Source organism: Saccostrea echinata, unplaced genomic scaffold, assembly GCF_033153115.1.
Source record: "Saccostrea echinata isolate AGI-Se365-2 ecotype Australia unplaced genomic scaffold, CSIRO_AGI_Sech_v1 ptg000061l, whole genome shotgun sequence".
Lineage (NCBI taxonomy): Eukaryota > Metazoa > Mollusca > Bivalvia > Ostreida > Ostreidae > Saccostrea > Saccostrea echinata.
This window is the reverse complement of record NW_026889810.1, coordinates 1,665,232-1,672,513: the sequence shown is the minus strand read 5'-3', so window position 1 is coordinate 1,672,513 and position 7,282 is coordinate 1,665,232. Positions and strand designations below refer to the sequence as shown.

The following is a 7,282-nucleotide window of genomic DNA, read 5'->3' as shown; positions in this document are numbered from 1 at the left end:
CCATGGGAAGGGTGGGGCCACAATGAAAGTTTAAACTTACAGGAAAAAAGCCACAGTTAGTCAAAGAAATATGTAAGCATCCTTACTTAGTATAAATTTAAGTTTGTTAAATCCTACCCTCTCCCCTTTTTAGGGGTAGGTCGAGACCACTAATGCATTTAAGCTTTTCAATACTGAACTGATTTTTGCTTTTTTCCTAGCTACAGTGCTCAGGTGAGTGATGTGGCCCATGGACCTCTTGTTGTAATCAGTATTTCAAAATAATTAATAATCATAGTAGGAGTAATAATAATAACAATAAAGAAAAATTCAAAAAATAAAACAAAAACAAAAAAAAAAGCATTTTTTTTTTCAGAACTGAAGGAGCTGAAGAATTAACGGTAAGCGTAGATGCTGGATGGCAGAAGAGGGGGAGTGGTCACTCATTTGATAGCTTTTCTGGTAACTAGCTGTTAGTCTGTAATCATAATGTCTGCCATCTACATGATATGAGAGGTCCAAGTAATAATTTTACCTTAAATTCCTTTTCATTTTAATTGAAGGACATTGCTCAATGATTGGAGAACACACCGGGAAAGTAATAGGGTATGAAGTTCGTAGCAAGATGTGCAGGATATGTGAGAGTGCTAAGAGGAATGGGAAAGAAGCAAAGGAACATGACTGTAGACAAAATTGGCAAGGTATTAGATACTTCAATTGAAATGAGTGTTTATATTTGAGGTTAAGAATAGGATTTAATTGTTACCTTTTGGTTTTATATGTATGTAATTGTTTATTTTTTTTTTAAAATAAACTGAATGAACTTTTACTAACCTGCTAAAATAGCAATTTTTGAAACTGAGAAATGCACCTGTACATATCTTTGAATTTAATTTTCAAATGTAATATTAATCTTACTTAAAATTTCATTAACTTAGTTTTTAAATTTGTTTTTTGATTTTTTTTTTTAGGAAGTTCTAAATCTATGGAGCCAAGTATGGTTATCAGCATGGTAGAGAAAAAACAGGACAAAGGAATAAAGGTGTCCACTGTTATAGCTGATGATGACACCACCACCATTTCTCGCTTGAAACAAAGTGTAAACCCAAACATTAAAAAAAAATGCGACAAGAACCACATTAGAAAAAAATTTTCCTCAAGTCTATATGCTTTGCAGAAAAAACACAAGTCCTTAACTACAAAGGTAATCCACTACCTTCAAAAGTGCTTCAATTATCTACTAGCACAAAACCAGGGAAACCCAAGAGGAATAGAAAAGGCACTTGATGCCCTCTGTAATCACTCTTTTGGAAACCATGAGTCATGCAGTGATTCCTGGTGTCAGCATGTTAACAATCCGAAGCAAAGGTACTATTATACATATGACTATGTATGGACATAATTAGTATGTAATTCAGTATCAATTTGAAATAATGTATCTACATATACATTTATTATGTGCAAGCTTCATCTCGTCCATTTCCTAACCCTGATTTAATTGATTCAGTATATGTTCAAAATAAATTGAAGGTACTCTTCCTTGCCTTATGGAAAGCCCTTAAAAGACTCGGACCTTCAAGATTCACTACATTCAATATGCAACCAATGGAAACAGAACAGCTGTAAGATCTCCAGTCTGGGAAGCACCCAACCAAATGAGTCCTTCAATAGGACTGTGTCACTGAAAGCTCCGAAAAACCACTACTTTAGCGGCTCAGCTAGCTTAAACTACAGAGTAGCAGCATCTGTAGCAGAAAAAAACTCTGGAGCATCTTATCTTGTTGCTGTGAGTATATATAAATTTATGAAAAAATATTATTTTATGAAAATTTATGTACCAAAATGTTATATAAATATTAAATGGAAAATAATCTCAAGCTGTAAAACTTTGACAAAGATGCTTAAAAAATAGAAAAAAATTGATCATAAGATATTATACAATTATGGACTCTTTCGGTGGTGAATATGGTTTGTTATTCACCAGAATAATATCAATATTGACCTTTGCCTCAGTCAATATTGATATTATTCTGGTGAATAACAAACCATATTCACCACCGAAAGAGTCCATAATTGTTTTATTATATAGTCCGGATTTGAATAAATAAGACATTGAAGGCTGCATGATGATACAACTTTCATTTACGAACTTTTGTCGTGGAAAAATTAAAATAAAAATGTCCAGATCACAAGTTATAGCTTTTTGCTGTTTTTAAGACGTCGAAATGTTAAGAAAATAACTCTGCAATAGGCTTGGCTAATGTTTTTCCTGCTCAGATACACAGCTGGCTCCGGCCGTTGCAACCAATTGTTTAGAACGTTGTTTGAGGTGTTGATTGTGATGTCGCAATGCCGCTGAACGCGCACCGACCCTTCGGTGAATACAGCTTCAAAACCAGTGAATATGTAGTGTTTTGAACTGTTTGTGTTTGTATAGATTATATAGGGACTATAAATAGACTATATAATAAATATGTGTATGAGCAATATTTGTAATTAAATTAACATTACAAGCAAACCATATAGCTTTTGCACTAAGCTGTAGCACTACCTCCCTCCTAATGTTTAATGTTATTTTTGTCCTAACAGGTAAACAAAAAGATCGGGTTATCTCCTGGAAGGTTTACTAGGAAGTTGTGCTATCTCAGGGAATCCCAGTCCAGGAAGAGAAAGGCGATCGCCAAAACTAAGGAGGCGAAGAGAAGAAGACGTGAGCTGAAGGCTAGGAGGTAATGTAAAATAAGCTCTCTTGAATGATGCAAACATATATTAGTTATCAGTTTGATTTTTGAAATACATGAATTTATATTTATAGACTAAGCATTTTTTTCCTCATTCTTAAAGGTCCTTGTGTACAACTAGTAAAGAAATTCATGAAGGATCCACATATGAATCTGGAATAGGGTTAGCTCCTCAACAAGCTAACATCATTACAGAAATTCCAGTCCCACGCCCAAGACCACAGATGGAAACAGTTGATGTTGAAAATCACACACTTATCTTATTTGATTTAGAAACAACAGGATTAGGTAATGCATTTAACACAGTTTAAATGTTTCAATTTTTTTTGTGCAAGAAGTTTATATAGAAATTTTCTCAAATTCAGTTTATTCAAAAGAACCATAATTATATCCCTGCTCGGAAGGAAATGATATATACAGTTTTACCCCTGTAAAGTTTCTGTCAGTTTCTGTGTGTGCACCTTTCAATAAATTTTTGTCTCTGTTTTCTCAGCAACTACTCATGATGTTTTTAAGTCTCTATTTAATGTTTATAGGCATGCCATATGGTGGAATTTATTTCTGTATAAATCCATATACTCCACTAGCAATTATTAATGTCAGTTGGCCTTGTGAGAATGTTTTTTATTTGTTCATTAGACATAAATAGTGATATTTTTCTTTTAGCTCGCACTTCTCATATTGTTCAGTTGGCAGCTGTACAGAATGAGGATAGATTTTCTACATACATTATTCCTAAGAAGTCCATAACGCCAACAGCTTCTGAGATAACAGGACTCTCTGTTAGGAATGGAAAACTCTACCATAACAACGAAGAAGTGACTGGCATTTCTCTGATGGCTGCATTGGATTCTTTCTTGAAATTTCTCGAAAAGTATAACAATATCATTTTAGTTGGTCACAACATTAAAGTGTTTGATTGTCCAGTGCTTTTTAGAGCTCTTGAATCATGTTCTATGTTATCAAGATTTTCAAGAAAAGTGAAGGGATTTATGGATACAAAGCTTTTATTTCGAATATCCCATCCAAACCTGAGCTCTTATAGCCAGTAAAATCTTGCAGAAAGTCTTCTTGCATGTTCATATGAAGCACATAATGCCCTTGAAGATATTTTAGTGTTGCAAAAGTTGCTAGAATTAGTGAATTTAACAGATGATAAGCATAAGTGTGCAACATTTTCATTTGATTATGCTATGAATGTACTATCTTACCAAAAGAAAGTTGACAAAAATTTTCCTTCCTTACAAATTCTTGTTGAGAAAAAGCTGTTGAGTGTGTGTATGGCTAAAAGAATAGCTGGAAGTGGATTAGATTTTGATAGTTTGAAACTAGCTTACTCTAGAGATCAGAATGGTATCCATGCATTGTTTACTGAAGTGTGTAGCAACAGTTCTGTGAGGGTGACAAAGTCGAACAAAATTATTTAGGCTGTGAGCTCTTTTTTTCTGTCGTTAAATGAAAGTTAAATATATTATAATGTGCATTGTCTTAATTTAAAGAAAAGCAATTCAATTTGATTAATAATTTATTTCCATCAGTTTTTTTAAAAACAAATTTAGCAAGTTTATTATTTACCAGTTTATGTAAGAAATTGACAGCTAGAATGTTCATGATAATTCCTGAAATAGAGAATCAATCTAAGTGAAATTATAAATAAATTTAATTTTTTTGACAAATCCATTATGTATGAAGATTTCATTTTGAAATCATCGATCTGTATAGGTTTTTGATGTGTGCTGTTAAATAATAGATTACCAATATTCATCTCACAATTATGTTTTATACCTACATGTAATTAGTGATTGAGACTTGCCTAATGTAGTCTTATGTAGTATGATATAACCTCCCAAAGAGGTAATGGACTGATAATATAATTGTGCAAAGCCCATTATATAAGTTAATTTGCCTCCAATTTATAAGTTATAGTCTGTTTCTAAAGATATTTTACACTTTTTAAATCCATATCAATCTTGTAAGATGTGATTAGGTAATTAACATGTTGAATTTTTGTATTCCTGGCATTTTCTTATGTAATTAAAAAAAGTCACAAAAAGAAAACATATAGATATTGAATTTAATTCATATTTATGTGCATAACTTTTTTGAAATCTAACATTGCAACAGGTGTAGTACTATATCTCTGAAATACATGTATAAATATTTTATTACATTTTCATTTTAAAGTCATCAAAAAATGTATATCAAAATGTTGTTGTACAAAATATTGCACTTATTAATCAAGCTATGACAGAGGAAATTCTGATTAAAACTTTTCAATTTAATGAAAAACCAAGATTTTTTGTTATATATTTACAAAGCTGTATATTTCTAATACAGTGATGCATTTGAAAATCTTATTTAGTTAAAAAATTATCAATATTTTTCATATTTTATTTTAAATAAAAATATAGTGGTTGGCAATGTGAAAAAAACTGATTAAAAAATTTTCAAGTGGAAATTTCTGAAAAATTTGACCATTGACCCCATATACATTTTATACCAATAAAATAAAGAGAATTTAAGTCTTATAAAAGTATGATTTATTTATTGTTCCTATCAGTGGGATTTTTTTAAATTCTTGATGAAAAACTGGTGGAATTTTGAAAATAACAGAGGAAATTCGGACTTTAATAATTTTAAATTGGTTGACCCAAATCTGAAAATTATTTGGTATTTTGCACCAGTTACTATGATAAAATACATTTTATATTCCAAAAGAATTATGATACTACTCATATTTTGCTTGAAAAGAAAAAAATGGCTATAGTGTAGAATTTGGAGGAATTTTCCGGGAAATCTTGGGAGGCCAATAGCAAAAAAAGTAGGTCATTGACCTAGATATTCCAAAGTGGAAAATGACACTACTATTGGGGTTCTTTAATGTACATTTGTTGGTTTGTCCCTCCTATCAGTGGAATTTTTTTTATTCTGAGTAAAAGTATACCTTAATTTTACTGCGCAGATATTTTGAGACATTACAGGTACCTGGTTAAACATTTGAACTCCTTGGGTTCTTTTGAACTTCTCGTACTCGACTAATTTATGGTCTAGCACGCACATCTTTTGAAAAAATGTGTAAATAGAGTTTCCGATGAGGGAAGAAAGTCTATACAGAAAACATTCTTTTTTCTTTTAATATCTTTTTTGGTACAGTAAAACAGTTCAATTTATTTCATCAATAATTTAAATTACTTGTATAGATACTCTAGAAGTTCTTTAAACACTCAAAAAAAAAAGTATCGAAGATGGTGAAGGTAACGAATGAAATTTGATCGATCTCAAGAAAATCCATTTGATCCCACCTCTGATATTTTTTTTAGGTCCGTGTTTGCTCTGCTCCCGATTTGCATTGTTTCAATGGACTTCTGTGCTTGATTACTGCTCCATATTTCATTTAACTTATTTCAAAAATTAAAAAAAAAAAACATCTTCCCCTTCATGAAAAACAATGATAAACATTGTACAAATTAAGAAAGTATAACATTTTAGATGTTTGATATCTGTTAAACTTAATTCAATGACGAAAATTAAATGTCCAATTCAGACGGTGGTGGCTTATTTATCTCTCTAGAGAGTCCGACGTCAGAAAATACAGTAGATAGACACAATATCTCGCGAGATGAATTCTTCATAGTGTGACGACTATGTCTTTACTGTTGAATTCAAAAATTACATAGTTACTTCCATTTATATGTCAGTATACAGTACGGTAATTCAAATTTATTTTGATTGTTGGGAATATAAGAAATTTTTACAACTGACGTATGGTTTTGAAGAATTTCCTCCTTATATAGAAGCTATGGGTATAAATTGGATTTCAACTTGCAGAATTTAATCTCAGTTCCTCAAAAATACAATTTATATAAAGAAGAAACAGATATGATGCTACGGGATCTCCCTGTCCATAACCTCATTGAATATTAAACTGTTCGGATAAAAATCAACATTGAAATTTTTTTATTTAGAATTTCTACCCATTCAATAACGTTTTTACTAAAACCAAAAACTCGATATTTCCTAGTAAACTTGAAATAAAAACATCACAAAGTCTGCAACATCTGTTTGATTGAAATGTTGTACTGACTGAAGACGACAAAAACCAATTAACAACTAAATTGTTTGACAAACGAGAAAACTTCAGCTTTTCCATCGTCAACTTTCCTTGTTATATAGTAATATTTCCTTATCACCTGCATATGTTTTTGCCTCTCAACTTTTTTCTACTCAAAGCACGCTTTAAGTAGGATTAATTTGTTGAGGCAAGCTTCTCACAAATAAGTTGATGTTACTGTGATTTCAACAACCTCGTTTTACGTTAATCTTTCTAAAATTCGATGCTCGTTATAATGACCTTATTAGCATATACATCCTATCACTAGTTTAAATTTTGGCTGATTTTTTTCATACCAAATTTTAGGCCTTTGTTTTTATCTGATTTTCACAGTTGAATGTTCCGTACACCAGATCATACATAGGACCCACAGCGGGTGTGACCAATTAATATGGGGTGCCTACTCCTCCTGGGTACCTGATCCAACCTCGGGGGTTCGTTTTCTTTGTTG

The 7,282-nt window shown here is 31.6% G+C and overlaps 1 pseudogene; it reads left to right on the top strand.

Moving 5' to 3' along the window:
- Nucleotides 1-361: 361 nt before the first annotated feature.
- LOC133175195 (uncharacterized) lies at nucleotides 362-4,186 on the top strand (annotated as a pseudogene).
- Nucleotides 4,187-7,282: the final 3,096 nt, after the last annotated feature.